Source organism: Euprymna scolopes, chromosome 30 (genome assembly GCF_053919585.1).
Source record: "Euprymna scolopes isolate OS-2025 chromosome 30, ASM5391958v1, whole genome shotgun sequence".
In the NCBI taxonomy this organism is placed as follows: domain Eukaryota; kingdom Metazoa; phylum Mollusca; class Cephalopoda; order Sepiida; family Sepiolidae; genus Euprymna; species Euprymna scolopes.
In genome coordinates this window covers 5,388,257-5,409,982 of record NC_136511.1, presented here as the reverse complement: position 1 = coordinate 5,409,982, position 21,726 = coordinate 5,388,257, and the positions used below count along the sequence as shown (strand labels likewise).

General features: G+C 34.7%; 1 long non-coding RNA gene across 1 annotated transcript in view; it reads right to left on the bottom strand.

Moving 5' to 3' along the window:
* LOC145254641 (uncharacterized) overlaps window positions 1–21,090 on the bottom strand; it is a 48,969-nt gene extending 27,879 nt beyond the window's left edge. The window contains exon 1 of the long non-coding RNA XR_013863784.1: window positions 20,941–21,090. This is a non-coding gene — a long non-coding RNA (uncharacterized LOC145254641). The remainder of the gene's footprint in view (window positions 1–20,940) is intronic.
* Window positions 21,091–21,726: the final 636 nt, after the last annotated feature.

Genomic DNA, 21,726 nt, shown 5'->3' with positions numbered 1-21,726 from the left:
GAGTTTTGTTTTTGTCGGATTTGGTTGTTCTGTTTTTGTGTTTCCTCCGTTCACATTTTGGTAGAATTGGCTTTCATTAGTTTCAAATGTTCTGTTTTGTTTGCATTGTTCAGATTTATATCGATATCATCTCAGTCTCGCTTCTTTTGCTTTTATTTTTTGGTCCAGTTCTTTATGTTTCTTGTTTAGCCTCTCCATATCAGTTACAATGTTCCGTTTTCTCCACATTGCTTTCTTCCTGTTGATCTTTTTGGCTTCTTTTTTATGTTTGTGTATTTGGGTTTCTAGTCTTATTTCCCATCCAGGTTTTGTTGGTCCACTTGTCCCAGGTTTTTTTTCTGATTTGAGATTCATACTTACCATTTTGGCGCCCGCATAAATTAGGTTGTTTAAGTCTGTGATTGTATTTGTCGGGATATGTGGGAGAAGCTTGTTAACCTTCTCTGTTTCTGTTTTTAGTTTCTTCTGCTCTTGGTTCCTTAACGATGGGAGCTTTGTTTTTTCCTCGTTCATCAGCTGTATTATTTTATTTACTTCATTTGCGTCATTTTCTGTTAGTTCTGTTTCATTGTTCTCGGTTTCCACGTTTGTGGACTTTGTTCTTTGTTGGTCGTCGGCCTTTGGTGTTTTTACTTGTGGGGCTTCAACTTGTGGGGTTGCTCTATGTGCGATTTCGTTGGAGGATGCTTCTTGTTCAGTTTCATCATTCATTTTTCGCTGAATTTCTGTTAGTTCTAGTTTAGAGAGCCAACGTTTCTTGAGTATTAATCTTGCTTGGTCCGCAATTCTTTGTTCTGTCGTATGGAAGTCACTGGATAGGTCCCATAGTTCTTTCATTCGTTTCCGATAACCTCCATATCTATATTTAGGATGACTTCTATAATAGTATTCCATTACGAGTCTATTCTCTTTTGTTGTCCATTTCTTCGTTTTTTTTTTTCCTTTTGATGGTTATCATGGCTGTGCTGTCTTTGTTCGGTATCTTTTTGTTCTCTGAAATAAGAGGTTATACTTACCTGTTCAGCGTCCATATTATTTGAGTTTCTGAAATTAGAAAGTTGGCCAACATTCGCAGGATGACGACCGGATCCCCCATGCTGGCTACCGAAGGAGCACCTGCCGATCATGACACTCAGATCTTTCTTCTGGGTCCCACAGTTTGGGTTATTTGTAATTGACATTTTTCATATTTTGGTGTTTGTGGCAACATCGGGCCCAGAGTTGTTTTACCTGTGGTTCTGCTGCAGGGATAGTGTAATGCTCCCATGTATACAGGAGATATCGTGCACTATCACGCGTACATATGGGACATGAACAAAAAAAATAAAGAAAAAAATAATAAAGAAAAAAAATAAAGAAAAAATAAATAAAAAAATGAAATGAAATAAATAAATAAATAAATAAATAAATAAATAAAAATAAATAAATAAATAAAATTGAAATTTGAAAAATAAAAATAAAAAATTAAGGAAAAAGGTTCAAAGGACTTATTAATATTTACTTAGTGTAAGTCCGTAGTTGTAATTCGAAATTAGAGATATTTGAAGATAGATTCCCCTCCCATACTTACAAGTGTATTTGTATTGTGGGTTCGTCATAATACCGTTAGATATAGTTACCGATTTTTTTCCCTTTCTTTCTTCTTTCTTGGGCCGGGGGGGGATATTTTAGGTACATTTGCATTTAACCACTGACACGTATCCAACGCGTTGAAGGCTTCCATTTATTGAACACGCTTGTCGGGGTGCCTGTGCTGCTACAGGCGGAAGTGGAACCAATGTGGCAGTAGTGTACTAAGGGGCCCGTTTATACTTAAAGATATACTGATATACTTTTTATTTTATTTTTTATTTATTTATTTATTTTTTTTTTCCACCTTCCTTTCTTCTTTCTTGGGCCGTGGGGCGGGGGATATTTTAGGTAGATTTGCATTTAACCACTGACTGGAATTAATATTATATTTGCCAGAGATTGAGTCAAAATAAAGAATTTTAATAAATCGACAATTTGGCACCAAAAAAAAAAAAAAAATACCGGTGGGAAAATACTCTCTTGGCAGGATATTTTTCCCCAAACATGTCAACTCGAAAGACTAGAAAATCTTACAGAAGCGGCGGTTGGTTTGATTTCCTTGTCAGTGAGAAAATAAAACAAAAATACAGTAAAAACAGGGATATGTTACTATAATTTGTCGTTTAAAAGGTATTAAACATTATTATTATTATTATTACTACTACTACTACTACTACTACTACTACTACTCAATAAGGGTTTTCACACATGCCGTCATCAAAGAATTCTCTTTGAGAACAGCCTGTGTTGTTCCCTGGAGTCTGAGTGACAACAAGTCTCCGCTGATTTCCAGTACTCACCACTTCTTTTGATAACCTTTGCAAATTATCACAATAGCCTGCCTCGTATAAGGTTCTGATGTTCCAGGTCTCTATCCTAGTCTTGGCTTTGGTCGTCAGAAGGGTTGTCGCACTGACTTCCCGGAGGCTTTCACCTGCTTGCGTCATGAACTCTACTACAGGCTGTTTTGTAATTAATGTGTAGTTGGTTTTTATAGTATATTTTGATGGTGTCGTTTTTTTTTTTTTTAGGGTTAGGGTTTATGTTTTTATTTTGGATTGAGTTTAAACAGAGTTTTATGTGCTTATTAACAATTTTATTGGGAAATTTTTGTTTATTAGGATTTGTATAAACACACCAAGCTTCAATAAAGAAAAAGAAAACGACAACAACAACATTAGCTCCTGACGATGATCGGATGTATGGATAGAAAGTGCTTGAGAAGAATATGGCTGCACAACAATTTTTGGGCGCCATAATATACAACATGACAGCCGAAATAAAAAAGACCGCTTGGCGAATTGAAAAGATATCCAAGAAAATCGGAAAAAAGAACAACTCTGAGAATGGTGGTGAGTATGTAGAAAAATAAATTCTGGAGCACAAAAGCTCATTTTAATAGTATCACTGCCGTCTTTGTAGTTCATCAACGTTTTAATTTTTGAGCTAAAAAAATAGATCTTACTTTTGGAAGGACACAAGTTAATAAAAATGGAAAAAAGAAGACCATGTCTTGACATGTTTCCCTTATAAGAGAAGGACATTTTTTTTTCTTTTTTGTGAAAGTAAATATTACATTTTTTAAAGACGAACGAAAAGGCGGTTTATACTAGCTGATTGGTGTCCCAACATTGCCCAGGCAACCAGCTTTAGAAAGTGCAATTGGCTGAAGATTTTATGATAAAGTTTTTTCATCTAATACTTGAAGAAAAGAAAACTTTGGCTTGGAAAACATCAACAAAAATTGAGATTGAGACATTACTGACACAGCAAAAATAAATTACATTCGAAGAATCATCTCATGCTAAAAAAAATTTCGGTGTTATGTAATCAGTAGTTTAAGAATTTATTGGTTAAATATTTACACACAGAAACAGACACACACATGCATACATCTATGTTTTATTTATATAAACTAGCTGATCCACATCCCGGCGTTGCCCGGGAAAGGAGATTGACTTATTTAAATAACTGTTTGGTTGAAAATCTAAGAAAAAAAAAATAGTTTTTAATAAACTGAACTTAGATTTATCATAGGACTAGCCCGGCGTTGCCCAGTGTGTTTGGAGGTGTAAAAGAAGGAAAAAAAAAGTGTTAGTAGGCAGGCAGGTTCGAACCCGTGATGCAAAGGCAGAAAACCTGAGGTCTTAACCACTGCGCTACGGTGACAAAGGAAGTGAAAAGCGTTTAAATTTAGCGACGTCAATCAAAAGTTGTTGACCGAGTGATAATTAGGTCAGGAGTCGACGTAAAATGAAATTAATCTCGTGATATTGATTTTCTCCACCACGAAGTTGTTACCAGCTCCCAGGTGTATAGGTGAATAGCAATTGTCTGATATGAGGGTTTTTTTCCACACAGTGATCAAATCTAATTTCTGGATGTCCCCGGCACAAAGCCGGAAAACTGGCGTCGCTGTCGTTAGTTTCACTTTTTTATACGAAAACCACGAACAAACAAGCATGAAGGCAGAATAGTGAGAATTTTTAGCGTGCAAAAATCGCCTTTCGTAAATCGGACATATTATAATCTGGGGAGTATATAAAAAGTTCTAAGAAACAGTGACACCCTCCGAGCGCCCCCCCCACTCCAAAAAAGTCTTTGGCGAACATACAAAAAATGCACACACAAACACACACACATTTTGGCTTTATATAATAGACTAGGGTGGGTGCCCGGCGTTGCCCAGGTGTTTGTTGATGTAAAAGAAAAAAAGAGTTTTGGTAGGGAGGTAGCCTCGAACCTGAAGCCTTGATGCAAAAGTGGAAAAGAAAGGGGGAAAAAACCCCTGAAATCTTACCACTCAGCCATGACGGGACAGGAACTGAAAAGCATTTTAATTTAATGATTAAAAAGTTAAGTGACAGGTGCGTGAATTTAATGAGGTCAAACATTACGCTATAGGAGAATGAAATCCCACTCTTAAATTTGCCAAAATGTTGGGGAAAACCAGCTTCCTACAAAAAGGGGAGTGTCCAAATGAATAGCAATTGTCTGATATGACGGGTTTTGGCCACATTGATCAAAGCTCATTGCTTTTCTGGTTCTCCCGGCATGAATGCCAGGTAGACGCTTTGGTTCAGATTTAGTTTCGCTTTTATACTGAAAAGCTAAACAAACACGTGGAAAATAAAAAAATATTGCGAAAATAGTGTGTAAATGTCACCTAAATAAAAGATACACGCGACCTCGTTTTGTTAAACGGAGATATAATCTAGGTAGCATATAAAAAATTCTAAGAAACAGTGGCCCTCCCCGAGCATCCTCTCGCCCAAGCCTTTGGCGGACATACACAAAAAATGCATACACACTAACACACATTTTGCCTTTTTAAAATTTTTTTTTAATATATATATATATATATATATATATATGTGTTCTGAAACCTTTAATGTGCAGCATATGCTTTGATGTTTGCATGGATGTGCAATTGGCAGGCATTATAGGAATTTGAATACTGGTTTTACTTATATTAATTGGAAAAACAGGTTCAACTACATTCTGTATTTGTACAACAATAAAATAAGAGAGGAAGTTATTTGAAGCTTTCAGAATGAAAATAAGTAACGAGATAGATAACACGATAAAAGTCAGAGGTTTTATTTTATGACAAGAACAGATATTATTTTGGGTGTGGCAATTGCTATTCCAATCTTGAACAGAAAAGAGCAGAGGGTTGACTGGCAGACCGACGTTGTCTTTTATTGACACATTGAAAAATTCATTTTTCAAACTTTTAAACATGATAGATGGAGTACTGCTGCCACATCTGGGCGGGGGCTGCAAAAAAAAGCCTATCCTGCCTTGACGGAGTACAAAATAGACTCCGTGGCTCGGTGGGGGATGCCCTTTTCTCTACCCTGCAACCTCTTTCCCACAGAAGAGACGTAGCGAGCCTGTCATTGTTCTATCGTTATTTCCATGGCAGGTGCTCGTCTGAGCTCCATTCTCTGGTCCCCCCTCGCCAATCTTTCTCAAAAAACACCCGACTAGCTGAAACCACCGTCAATAGTTTTCCCCACTCCCTATCTGTGCCTAAATCAAAATGTAGATACCATGAACAAAGCTTCTTTCTTAGAACTGCACGCCTGTGGAACTCTGTTCCGCTTGCCTGTTTCCCTCCCGACTTCAACCTGGATGTCTTCAAGTCCAACATGAACAAGTTCCTGATGAACCGCCCTCCCCACTAAGTAATGACACCTTACCAATTCTCCAATACTATTGCTACACTATCCCTTTGATTACTGTACACACAATAACCCTTATCCCTGAGTGGCCATTGGGCCTTGATAAGAGGTAAACTCCATGTTAAAAAAAAAAAAGAAAAGACTAACGAAAATGCAAATTTTGAATTTAAGCATGATAGACAAACAAAATAGTATTTCTGACTTAAGCTTGATAAACCATTTGTTGTAGCTTTACAGGCAGGTAATAATAGTGTATTTTGATTAACAAAAAGTGTATAAGCAAAAGTATATTACAAAAGTATACGTCATGATTCTGAGGCTATAACTGCTATGAATCGCTACAGCGATGTGTTAGATGTAACAAAATTTATTGTCTGTGGGCAAGTCCATTTATTCTTGAAATGGTTTGGCAAGCTTACCCCATAAAACTATTTTAAACTTGAATGGGACAGGCCAGTGGATTGACCGGCAGATGGGTAGTGCCTCTTATTAACAAATCTTACTGTTTTAAACTTAAGCATTACAAATCTTATTTTTTTAAACTTAAGCATTACAAATCTTATCCTTTTAAACTTAAGCATTACAAATCTTATTTTTTTAAACTTAAGCATTGCAAATCTTATTTTTTTTAAACTTAAGCATTACAAATCTTATTTTTTAAACTTAAGCATTACAGATAAATAGGCATGCTATCTCAGATTTAACTGGGATAAACTAACAAAAATACTATTTCAAACTTAAACATGATGTAACATAGTACATGTTTACACATGTAGACCCAACACGTTATAGCAGAGTACGTCGCAAGGATCAGAAGACAAGTAATAACTCAACTCCTTTTTTTGTTATAACAATATTTTTTGTTATAACAATATTTTTTTGTTATAACAACATTTTTTTGTTATAACAACATTTTTTTGTTATAACGACATTTTTTTGTTATAACGACATTTTTTTGTTATAACAACATTTTTTTGTTATAACAACATTTTTTTGTTATAACAATATTTTTTGTTATAACAATATTTTTTGTTATAACAATATTTTTTTTTATAACGACATTTTTTGTTATAACGACATTTTTTTTGTTATAACAACATTTTTTTGTTATAACAATATTTTTTGTTATAACAATATTTTTTTTTATAACGACATTTTTTTTTTTATAACGACATTTTTTTGTTATAACGACATTTTTTCCAGGTACTTTTTCCAAATAAAATGTGATTCTGAACGTGTTTGGCTTCTGACACCTGTTCTCTCTAACGTCATGCACGTCTCTAACATGCCCTCTCTCTCCTTTTTATAGTTTTTCTTTTTCCTTACCGTGATGTCATTTCACACACCGCTCAGTATTTGCATACACGCGTACGCACTCTGTTGCAATGGCAAACCGACGAAAATACTATTTCAAATTTAAGAATGGCAGACCAACGAAAATGCTATTTCAAATTTAAGAATGGCAGACCAACAAAAATTCTATTTCTAAGTTAAGAATGGCAGACTGACGAAAATGCTATTTCTAAGTTAAGAATGGCAGACTGACAAAAATTCTATTTCTAAGTTAAGAATGGCAGACTGACGAAAATGCTATTTCAAATTTAAGAATGGCAGACTGACGAAAATGCTATTTCCAAGTTAAGCTTGATACATCTATGAAAATGCTATTTCAAACTTGAATAGGACAGACTGAAGACTTGACAGACAGCAAGAAAAGTGACTCTTATTAACACAGCAAAAATACTATTTTCAAACGTAAACATGACAGACCAATGAAAATTCTATTTCAAATTAAAATACGATAGATGAATAAAAATACTATTTCAAATGCAAACATAACCAATAAAATACTATTTAAGACTTAAGTTTGACAGAAATCCTATTTGTTGTGGCTTTGCAGGATGGTAATAATCCAGACACAATGGTATAATTAATAAAAAGTGTATTAGCAAAAGTATGTTACAGAAGTACGCATCATGATTCTGGAGCCATAACTACCACAAATCGCTACCCCAATATTTATATGTAACTATATTTAATATTCTCTGGTTAAGTCCATTATTCTTAAAATAGGTAGATCAGCTTACTCCATAATATTTTTAACTTAAAAATAAAAATTTACTTATTGTGTACCTCGCTGTAGCTCGGATTAGGATAACACAAAACAAAGCCAATACATTATCGAAAATGACTCACAAAAAATAACTAAAACGAAAATGGATATCCTTTTAATCTACAAGTTAAGAAATGAAAATTCCACTAATTTTTAGTCGCGGGCAAGCGATTCTATAAGTCACACCGTTGGTTGGTCGGTCGGTCTGTCTGTAACACTTTTGTGCTTGGCCTTTTTGGTTAAGATCAAAGGTCTGTTGTTAATAGATGCTGTTCTTAGCTTTTCAAAGTGTAGTATCTGTTCTTACTACATGCTGTACTTATGTTTGTAACTTTGTGATATAAAGTGGGGGATCACTTTTCTGTATTAATTTAATGTAAAATGATCACCCACCTTATAACCAGTCAGTCTCAAAGTCATTCAAGTCATTTTCCAGATCATTCAAGTTGTTTTTGAAGGATTCCAGTTATTTTTTAAGCATTCAAGTCATTCTTAAGGTCATTCAATTCATCCTTAAGTTCATTAAAGTCATTAGTAGTCATTTACTTTTTATTTATTTAAGTCATTTCAGTCCATTTTTCGGTCATTTTAGTTTATCTTTAAGAATTTCATGTCAATCCTACATTCACGCATTCATTCATTACACGAGAGTATGCGACTAATGGCTATCGGCCTTGTTCAACTAGAAGGGAGGTACCAAATACTATGGTGGGTTCTGTAAGTAAAAAGTGTAAGGAAAAATTCAAGATGGCGCCCGACTCTCTCTTTAACACGGTAAGATATCCTCAACACGGCACAAGAAGCAACAGCCACACGATTCCCCAGCCAACTCAATCGTCACTCCCCCACGTCTTTCCCCTCACCCGCTTTTATCGTCGTTCTAGGCCGGCTAAATTTGCATATTCCGAGAATTCGTGTGACTTTGCGAGACATCATACTTTACAAAAGACGGCGGTCGCCATCTTGGTCTTTCTTTTCTATTTTTGGTTGGTAACGCTGAGCTGGTCTCGAGGTAAGTCTTTTTCCCCCCATCCGTCTCTCCCACGTACCCACACAACACGCAAACACGCGGGCGCTTATCTCCTGGATGCACGTTACAGGTTCTGCACTAACACTTAACATAAAGAGCAAAGAGGACATTTAACTCTATTTTATTTATTGTTGTTGTCTCTTTGCAGGTTGGTAATAATCCAGATAAACATGATGGTATAATTAGCAAAAAGTGTATTAACAAAATTATGTTAAAAAAAGTACACATCATGATTCTGGAGCCATAACTGCCAGGAATCACTCTTTGACATATAACTCTACTTATAGTCTCTGGGCGAATCCATTATTCCTGAAATGGGCTGATCAGCTTACTTTCTAACATTATTTCCAACTTGGATGGGACAGACTGGTAGATTGACCAGCAGCCGGACAGACATTAAAAAATCTTATTTTAAAGCTTAAGCATGACAAATGATAATGCTATTTCAAATTTACTCAGGATAAACCAACAAAAATACGATTACAAACTTAAGAATGAATAGCGATTGGTTAGCAATGGTCTGAGAAGAGAGACGGATGTAATCAGTTCCTGTGACCAGCTAAGAGTGACTGGGGAAAAAAAAAAAAAAAAGAGACCAGACATTTAGGATTTCCAGTCGAAAGTATATATATTGAGGAGATAGGCAGCGGAGGTAAGTAATAGTTGTCCCTCAGTATCACAGTTAGTTTGGTTTTCTGGGGTCTGATTTTTTTATTTTTTTTAATTAACTTCAGTAAAGTTTTAAGATATCAAAGGGCTCCCTCCTGGAGCTAACACTTGATTCTGTTATGATTTAAATTTATATCCGAGGGCTCTTTTAAGAATAGATGCTGTTCCCTTTATGGCTGCTATTTGTATCTCGTTACAGCTTGGTCTTCCCGGGATTGCTTCTAAGTATTTATGAAGGTTCTTTTTTATTAAACCAGTTGCTCCTATCACAACGGGTATAATGTTTATTTCTTTCAGAGACCATATCGTTTTTAGATCATTTTTTAGGTCCTGATATTTTGTTATCTTTTCCCGTTCAGCTCTATTAAGGCCAAAATCATTTGGGACTGAATGTTGAGTGTGTCTCTTTAAAGTAAATTCATTTGCAAAGAGGAATATTGCAGAAAAGCGAGAAATTATCAAAGTAGGCTGACCAACGTCTTTGCTGAAAACTAGAATCGGCACATGTTTCTTTTTCAAAAATAGATCATATCAACAAATTAATTTTTTGTATGCAAGTGCATCAGGTTGGTTGGTTGGTTGTTTTTGTTTTACGGCAAGAGAACCATAGATTAGAGCTCAGACGAGCACATTGTATGTAAATAACGATAGAGCAGATACAGACTCGCAATGTCTCTTCTGTGGGAAAGACATTGCAGGAATTAATTATATCCTCTTAGAAACTTAGAAATGCATTTAAAATAGATGTAAACAAAGAGTTATCATTTTATGCATTGTTGGATGGATTAATACAATGTGTTTGCCCATCGTATGATGACATATGGAAGTGAAAGCTCGTGAGTGAGGGTTGAGGACATGGAGAGAAAAGATACGAGAATTATAAGACGTGCATTACACATTCATTGTAAGATTTGGTGAGGTCAGAAGATTAAATCTTGATAGTATAGAGATGCGTGCACAATGGAAAAGTTAATTAAAAGGATAGATGAGAATTCTTGGGTTAAGTAGGTTGGTTAGTTGTTTTATGGCATATCAACCCTTTTCAGGTTATTTAATGCCGAATCCAGTGATTTTGAAGAAAAATTTTTTTAATAGAATATTTTTGTTGTTTTCAAGTCGATTTCTATTTAACCCATAGTTGGGACCCTAACAAGTACTACCACTCCGGGTCAGAGTGGACCTGGGAGCAATAGCAATTAAAGGGTGGCTCCACACTCCCCAAAGCCCGCAAGCTGGGGCCTAACCATCGGATATAGTTTAAGGTCATATCCAGGACCCCCATTGAATGACTTTTACCCTCTGCAGGGGGGACAGTCAGCGTATTCTAATGCCCCACCGACAGGGCCAGCAAGTGCATCAGGAGAAAAACGTACTGGTTTACTCTTTCTCTGAAAATCTGGTCAATTGTAGTCAGATGTAAGCGAGAATGATTTATAGAAATATTTTTGTCTAATGTTAATGTTCTTCTTCAGGTTAATATGCTGTTAAATTGGATGTAACACTTTGACTGTAATGGTTGTTAAAATCTAATTCTCCTATCATTAGTTGGCAGGTACAAAAGTCTTTTCATTTTTCCTTCTTTATGCGATCCTCAGTACGCATTCCAACAAGCTGAATTAAAAAAAAATAAAAAATAATTAAAAGTCCGACTTGTATCGTAAATATCACTTTGTCATAACATGACGTCACTATTTCTACAAAATGTCTGACTCTCAAATCATAATTAAATCTTCTCCATAACACGATGATGCCATTTATTAAAAAGTTTGACTCAAACACTTAAATTCTTCCTAACATGTCGATTCTAACTCATATAATTCGACTTTTAATTTTTTTCACTACCAAACACTTGACACATCTCCAGACTTACTAAGGCCCAAGGAAGTTGGCACCAATCCCTCATCCCTGACATCATTTCCTGAAGAATCCTTTATTAGATGTCCTGTTTTGCCACATTAATCGGATTTATATTACGGTTAATAGGCTGTTCTGAATTAAAGAGTGTCTGGCCAGGTGATTGGGTTCATTATACACGAAGCGATCCTTGGATGGTATTAGACGCATTGGAGGGACTGTTTTCCTTCTACCTTATCTTTTTTTAAGATCAAGATCAATCGGCATCTTCTGTCTTTGAGATAATCATCTTTTATTCTTTTTAGCTCTTTACATCAAGTGGCTTCATGCCTTGTCTGAAATGGCTTCCATAAAAAAAGAAGCTGAGTTCCAGATAGCCTTGGCAAATTCATTTTTCATTCATAATTGCATTATTTTCTTTTATTAAAAAAAACAACCCTTGTTTTTAATATAAATCATCAAATTAAAAAGCTGTTTTTTTTCAATTACTGCAACATAAAAAACAAAAAAACGCTTCGTCACTTTTTAAAAAGGTCAGTAGTTTTAGATGGAATTGCCATTAATTATAAACACTGATTATTTCGACGTATTTTGAGAAGAAACTGTTCTTATGCACTTTTAATTAAACACTAGATCACCCGTAAACTGTTGGGTTAGGATGAGAGTAAGTACGTTAGATATAACTTCAAGATTAACACAATTAAACCTTATGTCTAGAATGGTTATTCAATTTTGAGAAAAATCAATAACATGATTACGATTCAAGAAAATGTCTAAAATTTCAAGGAGCTTCAGAAAAAAAACTGAAATTCAGAGAATCTTGCTTAATTTATGTCCAATGACTATGGATCACAATTAATACAAATTGTAAATATTTTAATTTAAAAATGGGAGGCTGTATCTATATTATGCCCCCTAAAAGATGGTGTTATGTCAAGTAACAGGACGAGGCAGGATACTCCACCAGACTAAATTAATTCTTGTCCTGGAATCCAGTAAGACCAAGAGACCACAAGAAAGATATACTAAATAGTCAATTGAGGAGAAGGGAAGAATGATCTCAACTTCTTTACTAACTCAGTGCTTAAAAGGTAAAGGAGAACTGTACTAGACTATTTGAACATCTATTTCATACAGAGATCAAGTGTTAGCCCCAGGAAAGGGGCTCCTTGATTTCTGAGAACTTTGACTGAAGTAAAATCAAGGTTCGTACAGATTTTCAATGACCAGTTTCAAGGACTTTTCAGGGTTTTCTCCAGACAAAATGCAAGTTTTCAAAACAAAATTTGGAGTTTGTTTTACAATCCATAGTGATTCAAAAAATGGTAAAAAAATCAAATATACAACAAATAAATGTTACCATAGCCATTAGGTCCTGGATATGACCTTAAACTATATCCGATGGTGAGGTCCCAGCTTGCAGGCCTATGGGAGTGTGGAGCCACCCTTTAATTGCCATTGCTCCCAGGTCTACTCTGACCCAGAGTGGTAGTACCTGTTAGGGTCCCAACTATGGGTTAAATAGAATATGACTTAAAAAACAAATATACTATATTAAAAAATCGTTCCTCAAAATCACCAGATTCAGCATTAAATAACCTGAAAAGGGTTGATATGCCGTAAAACAAAACAACCAACCAACCAGAGCCATTAAAAGTTACTTTGCAACCTACCTGCATCATTTTTTCGTGTTTTTAAGTAGTTTTAAGTGCTTTTTATTTCATCCCAAATATTAAGTCTTTTTACAACTTAATTTCCAACCAAGATGGTTGCCATCTTGTCCATTTTTTTTTAGGTCCGGTCGGCCTAATTATAAATTATCACAATTTTGTTTTTGGAGGGGATTCGCCATTGGAGAGTCCTGTCCATGCAAGGCAAGTATTTTTTTTAGAGAGGGGAGGGGTAATTTTATTTATGGTGGCTGTCACTATTCCCCCACCCCCTTGTGCCTGCTTCCAAATTCAATTATGAATGAGAACAAAAATAGACAGATTTGAATCTTTATCACAAAACTATCCAAGGTAGTTTCGTGATAAAGGGACCTAACTCTTGTATCCACAATATTATGCAATTTCAGAACAATGTATTCCAATTTTATTTTCAATATTAAAAAAATATATCTATGGTATTTTTTTTATTAATACTCAAAAAATAATTGAATAGTATTTATTTCGATTTTATTTTTAATATTTTGACAAATTTTTACTGGACATAAAGAGTACAAATTTTCAAGGTCTTTTCAAAAAATTTGCAAGACATTTTCCATATTGTCAAGGATTTTTCAAGATAATAATATAAATAAGACCTTTTCAATGCAAAAGTCAAAATTCAAGGATTTTTCAAGTCTGTGCGAAAATGAAACAGAAAAAGTATGTATGATATATCAATGAATGTGTGGGAGTGAAGTGTATTTATACAACAAAAGACGAATAAACATATGGTCTGCATAGCACACAAATCAAGGGGACATACCTCTTTACAGTTTCATTATCGTTTCTTCTTGTTGCTAATTCATCTCGTTTTGTGGACGCTGAAATAAAGACTCTTCTAACTTCCAACTTCAATTCATACAGTAATACGAAGACAACTCTTGTTATATTTCAAGTGTAACTTTTATTTTCCATTACATGTTAAAGTCGCACTGACAAGTTGTTGTTTTTACTAGTTCTTTATATCTTGGCTGTAAAGTCCTCTTAGTTGCCCAGGATATAATATCGATGGTGTATTATGAAGCGAATCTCTCAGTAACTAAAATTTATTTTCGATCTTGTCAACCTAATATAATAAAAATATTTCTGTTCCCAGAACCTTATGTCATCTACAGAGTGATTGAAAAGTAACTCCCAATTTTAAAATGCGTATAATTTATTTTGGAAATATAATTTATACAATTAATGAATATGAGAAGAATGAACTTTTATTAAAAATTCAATATATGCGCTTTCATTCGCCACCAGCTTTTCAAGTCGACGAGGAATCACATCAACTGGTTTCATATTCATTCACATGAATTTTCACATGACATTCAGCCATTCATGGACAACAATAGCAAAGTGTAGAGAAGCTCTATCTTTCATAAAAATCAAATCTCAATTTGTCTCAATTGGCCAAATTTCATCTTTCAGCATAGTAAGGTACCTCCATGCTTGTTGTTCGTGAATGGCTGAATGCCCAATCCCCTGGGTTATTGCGGCTCGCGCAAATGGCCGGCCAGAAGTCCTGACAATGCCCTGTAACCTTTTTTTCTGGAGTTTACTGAAAGAGCAAGTCTACTCAAATAAACCAAGAAATTTAGAAGAACTTGAAGGGCGAATACGTGAAGTTATGACTTTGATTCTGCAAGAGTTTCAATCAGTTGATGCGATTTCTAGTCGACTTGAACTCGTATGATGGCACCTATATTGAATTGTATGTGAATAAAATATACAGGTAGGGGATTGCATGGTGCTCCTGAATAAAATAAATTTATAGTCAATTAGTGTTTCTTCCATTTTCTTATTATTCCACTGACATTTGACTCCTCCTCACCTAACTTAAAAATTTTTTTAATAGAAATTGTTCCGAACAAGGCCTGAAGCCATTTGATGTAAAGACCTATCAAGAACGAAAGGTGATTATCACAAAGACAGGAGATGCCTATTGGCCTTAGTCTTGAAAAGACCGAGGTTATAGGTGGAAGAAAACAATCATCAGGAAGGGAGTTCCACAAACATACAATTCTTGGAATAGGAAGCTGTATTACAATGAAATATCAAAACAGCGAACTGATGAAGACCACTAGATCAATGAGTCAAACGAACTGGAACAAAGGAAGCAGGAAATAGATATGCAATCCTCTACGTGTATAAGAGTCAAGTATGTCTTAGGATCCTTCAGGGAGACTAGCCGCCCTCATCACCAAACAAGTCTGGTGGGGGAACCAGTTTAGTCGCTGGTGACCTGACCATGAGGCAGGTAGTACTGGGTTACATGGTACCAGTAGCATATGACATGACCTGACATAAGGGCGAATGAACTTCTTTTCTGGGTCAATGGCCAACTAGCACCGTGTATATTTGTATGTGTGTATATGTGTATTGGGGTGGAGAGGGCTCCTGTAAGCCGTGGTGAAGGCAACCTTTCTAGGAGAAGCAAATCTCTGATTTAAAAAACCATAAAGTGGGAGACCAGTACCCGCATTAAGCTGGTCTGCAGTTTAATTTGTTGCTGGCTATCTTGCTCTTGCTTATTGCTGGATCTCAACATTTTGAACCGAGAGAGAGACTTAGCTGTCGTACAAAGCTAAGACTCTGTAACATCATCTTTGTATAGATACTCCCTCAGACATTTGGGCTCATGAATTTTAAATGTCTGAGGGAGTGGCACTCGTCTGACAAGAGACGTTGCAATCATCATGTCTTAGGATGGACTACTGTTGCCACATCTGCGTAGGAGCTGCTTGGAGCACCCTATCATGCCTTAACAGAGTTTAAAACTGACTTTGTAATCTAGTTAGTGATGCCTGTTCTCTTTGCAACCTCTTTCCCACAGAAGAAACGTTACGAGCTTGTCTCTATTCTACAATTATTTTCATGGCAAATGTTCGGCTGAGCTCAAATCTATGGCCCCTCCTTAGCCAATCTTTCACAAAAAACACTTGTCTAGCCAAAACCACTATCAATAAATTCCCTACTCTATCAGTGCCTAAACCTAAATGTGGATTCCATGAACAAAGCTTTTTTTCCTAGAAATGCTTGCCTGTGGAACTCTGTTCTACTGGTCTGCTTTCCAGTTGACTACAATATTGTCATTTTCAAGTCCAATGTAAACAAGTTCTTATTGAACCGTCCTCTTAAATAATCAAAGTATGCCATATTTTCATTACTAACGATTAATTACGCTATTGTTCTAATGACTGTTGTACACATGTTAATCCTTACCCTCTAGTGCCCTGCCCCCCCGGGCTTTGAAATGTAGTTACCCCTTTGTAAAAAAATAAATAAATAACATAAAGCAAACAAAAAAAAAGAAACACTCCATTTTAGCATATATGTGGGTATGTAAATATTTCGGAGAGCCGAGCCCCTCCCCCCCTGTATTCCATAGTTGTTGGTTACTTGACACTGAAACTTAAAATGCCTGGGTGGTGTCTTGCGTTTTGGGAAGAAAGCCACCTTTAACCTTTATTGGAGAGTGATGAAGATTTTATCATGAGATCATAGCAAAAGTTTGTGATATATTTTCATTCTGTAGACGTCCGGTGTGATTGCAGACCCAACATTATTATTTTAACCATCTCTAGACAGAAAAGATACTACTACCGAAGGCCAATCAGGAGATCCCAACTTTTAAAAAAGCAGTGAATGGTGATAATATACGTACAAATGTAAAATTGTCTCAATTTAGTTTAGCTCCCGATGGGGGATATTAGAGCCTCACTTGGCATAGTTTTTGTCTAATAATTAGGGCTATGACAACAGAATATTCTTTTCATTGTTTTGACTCTCGAGTATATATCCGACACAGTTAATCAACCGAGGATCACATCACTCTACATAAAATACATATCAATGGATATATACCTGAGAATCAAAACAAGGAAAATAATATGCTGTTGTCATAGCCCTATTAATAATTTTGAATGCAAAAGTGTTAATTTGAATGCTGGCCCTTTCATACTAAGAGTGCTTCATGCTAAATTTGGTCCAATATTTCTGAACTCATAATAAGGTTTTATTTGAATGTTGTCCCTTCATTGATACCCCTTTCATGCTAAAAATGCTTCATGCCAAATTTGGTCAAATAAGTTTGGACCTATAAGTGTTTATCACTATTGTTAGTAGTAGTAGTAGTAGTAGTAGTAGTGTTAGGATAGTTTATGCAAAATTTGATGCAATTCTGTCAAGTAGTTTCGGAACCTATAATTGACAAATAGACAAACATACAGAAGGGTCCAATTATCATATAGACTGGCCCAAAAAATGAATGCTCAGAGCATGCATATCTTTGCTGGTAACAGATTATTCAATAAGTCTCGGTCATGACATATAGATGGCGTCACTAATAACAAATCCATATGATTTTGATAAAGTACTAACCTTCAAATGACATGTACCAAAATTTAAGCTCAATTCGATGAATCGTTTATAAATTATAGTTATTTATGTGAAATAACTGTTGCAACTTTTGAAAACAAATAGATTAAAAATGTCTTCATTTTTGTTTGAAAGTTGAAAAAAGTAATTTATTTTCTAACCTTTGCGGATTATATTAAAATATTAATTTGCTTTCTGAGTTTCGCAGTCTAAAAATTGTATATATATATATTTCACATTTTTACAAATAATTTGTTGGCCATTTGGAATATCAACTTATTGTTGTAAGGTAGATAACTATTTTCCTAAGAATTGTAAGAAAATGATTTTTTCAAGTACTTCATTTAATATAACAGTTTTATAGACATTAATAACAAACAAAAAAGTAAAATATGACGATATTGTAATTTTTCTTAAAAAACATTCTAGCAATTTTATAAGAAAAAAATTATTTTTTTCAACTACTTTAGTAAATTAGAGTTACCCCCCTTAGAACAAGTAGTTGATATTCCGAATTGCCAATTTCTTTTTATTTTGAAAATTTTTTTTGCAAATATTAATTAAATAAATAAAATTGGCACTCAAGCAGAATATGAACTGTGCTGCGATACTAGCGTTATTATTTAGAAAGCCATCCATAACTTGGTGGGTGAAAAGCGTTTCGTAAGTATTCTGTATTTTCACCTAGCAATTAGATAAATAATAATAAAAATAAAGGTAAATTTTCAGATTAGGTCCACCTCAACAAATTTCTTTTAAATGACTACTTTTAAAAGTTTTCGACTATGCTGAATACGAAAATCGCATTGGAATTTAGCAGAAATAAGTAGTTATCGAGATATAAAAAGTTGTGTTATGCATTGTATTCTTTGGCGGCCATGTTTTTTACGCGCGTGCGCGCGCCATAAACAGATCTACTCATCTATGACTGACACTGCACGCGCGTAAAAAAAGATGGCTGCCAAAGAATACAATGCATAATACAACTTTTTATATCTCGATAACTATTTACTTCTGCAAAATTTCAATGCAATTTACGTATTCAGGATAGTCGAAAACCAATAAAAGTTGTCACTTAAAAGAAAATTGTGGAGGTGGACCTATTCTAAAAAAATATCAAAATAAATAGTACGGTTTATATTTTGCATAAGTACCACAAATCCAGTGTTTATTAAAAATTAAATTATTATTTGAAACACTTTTATAACAAAAATACAGAAAAATCTGGTCAATGTCAAGATTCTTTCCAACTCCAAAAATCACTTTTAAAATGACGACTTTTAAAGGTTTTCGGGGACACTGAAAACGAATATAACATTTAAAAGTGATGCAGAGAAATAGTTTTAATGATATGAAGAAGTTACTTTTTCAAAAAGTGAGAATCACTTTTCTATATAAGTTTAACATAAAATGAACACCCACTTTCTGGCAACCTAGTAATAACTTTTTTAATTTAATTTTTTGGGCAGCATGAAAGCTTTATTTAGTAAACCTTTACTTACTTTCCCCCCTAATAATCACCTTTAAAAGGACAACTTTTAAAAAGTTTTCGGGTATGCTGAAAACGAATATCGCATTCAAATCTGTTGCAAACAAGTAGTTTTCCGGATATTAAACAATGTAATTCCGGCAACGTTTTACTTACTTTCCATCTTAATCACTTTTATAAAATGACAACTTTTGTAGGTTTTCGGGTATGCTGAAAACGCATAAAAAATATGTGCACTTGCGCGTACTCAAATGGCCACCATTGATAACATAAGGAATTACATTGCTTAATATACGAAAAACTTTGTTTGCAACAAATGTTAATCTAGTATTCGTTTTCAGCATACCTGAATACCTGTAAAAGTCGTCATTTTATAAAATTGCTTGTTAAGGTGAAAAATAAGTAAAAATTTACAAAAGAGTAAATTTCAGACAGCCTAAAAAACAAAACCATTTGGGACTTGGAAAGAATCTAGACATTGACCAAAAATCTTTATGATGTCCGTACTCGTCACGGAACAAAGATATATTTCAAAAGTTACATAAATTGATAAAATAGTTTTTTTTTTATTTTTTTTTTTTAACTAAGAAAATCAATTTTTTGCGTCTAAATAAGACAAAGTGTTTTCTTCAGCCACGATGAAATAAATAAGGGGGGACAACTCAATCGAACTATCCAGACTAAAATTACCAAATTCAGTTACGTATTAAAATCGTTAAAAATCGTAAATTTTGGTTTTCTTATTAAAAAAATACTTTATCAAATTAAGTGATTTTTGGAATATGATATCTTCGTTCCTTGACGAGTACATACACCTAAAGAGTTTTCTGTATTTATTTTTTTTATAAAGAAGTGCAAATCTAAGCATCAAAAATTATGTTACCTGGACTTAGGGTTAGTGATAAAGTTGCAGGAGGATACGTTTTATTTCGTAAGAAACAATAAAATCAGTTATTAAAAAGAAATCCGCAAAAATCAGACAACTAATAAATTCGGTGAATTAATTTGCTCTGTAACCGTTTAGGAAATCCGACAGAAATAGTCGCTAAAATTTGGTTGTCATTTGGTGAGTCAAGAAGCGCTTTCGCTTCGCCGCTTCGCTTCGCTTCAATATACATTTTTAGCGGACCTGAAAGAGAACCCCCGCCTCCTTATAATTTTTATAGTATGCTTTAGCTTGTAGTATAGTATTCGAGGTTGGGAGTGTTTATTCCGAAAGCCGTTCTTAACATTGGGAGGGGGTGTTTATACTATGCTGGGTGTACCTAAAGGAGCGTCACTGTCACTCCCTCTCTTTTGTTTCTGTTCGTTGTTTTGCATTTTTTTTTTTTTCAGTGGATTCGGACTCAAACCAGATTATCTAAAAAAAAAAAAGTTATTTCGACATTTGAAAGGGTGCTCACTTTTTAATTACAACGTTATAGTAAATCGATCCCCCCATTTTGTAAACACGGAAAGGGATTATTACCCCCCCCCTTTTTCCTGGGTACTCGTACTCGTCCACTTTTGCTACCGTGCTGAAATAATGTTATTATTTCAAAAGCCAGGGAAGGGGAGGGTGTTTTGTAACTATTCTGTGCTTCCACTTAACAATTTAATAGCTAAAAAAACCCATTTCAGGTGTACCCTACGCTTCGTTATGTCGTAAAAAAAAAAAAAAAAAATACTAACTGCAGAATGCCGGTTAAAATTATAGGGGGTAGGGATTCTCGTTCAGGTCTGCCACATTTTTTTGTATTTTAATTCTTTTTTTTTCCGGGTTAGTTGAGGATTTCGTCTATTTTTAAAAAGTGCCAACCCAGCAGAAAAAAAAAAGCAAGCCGGTGCCTTTTAACAATACTCGTGCGTAATTGTGTATAGTTTTCCATTTTTTTAAAACAAATGGTCACGTCGATTAAATGGTTGTTGTGTTAGTAGCTGATAGGTCAGTGCAGGCCAGAAACTAATCTCACCTGTAAAAATGGCCGGACACCAAAAACGTGTAGAGAGAAATCTGACAATCTGAACACCATAAATAAACAATCTACGTGGCAAGGGCAAGTAACTCTCGATTCTTAAACTGACTTTCTTGCTTTCATGTCTTTGAAGCATGTGGTCATACAAGAGTTTCTTCCCCTTTGTTATGCAGTCCTTAGCGCTTATCCAAAAAATATCTTTCCCCTATGAAAAATAAAAATAAAATAAAAAATACTGAATAATTTGGTGCAGATTGATCTTTTAAACTAAAGCAGTTCGGGTGAAAACATTACGTGTATTTATATGTCACGTAGAAATTAATATATATATATATATATATATATATATATATATATATATATATATATATATATATATATATATATTTGTTTTTGCTCTTTTACATGGAAGTCACTACTTATCAAGGCCCAGAAGCCACTTAGGGATAAGGGTTATTGCGTTTGCAGTAATCAATGGGATAATATCGTAGTAATCGTTAGTATTGGAGATTTGATAAAGTGTCTTACTTAAGGGGGCGGTTCATCGGAAATGTGTTTATGTTGGATTTGAACACATCCAAGTTGTAGTCAGGTGGGAAAAAGGCAAGCGGAAGAGAGTTCCACAGGCATGCACTTCTAAGAAAGAAGCTTTGTTCATGGAATCTACGTTTTGATTTAGGCACAGATAAAAAAAGGAGAAAATTTTTCACAGTGGATTCAGCTAGACGGGTGTTTTTCGTGAAAGATTGGTGAGGTGGGACCAGAGATTGGAGCTCAGACGAG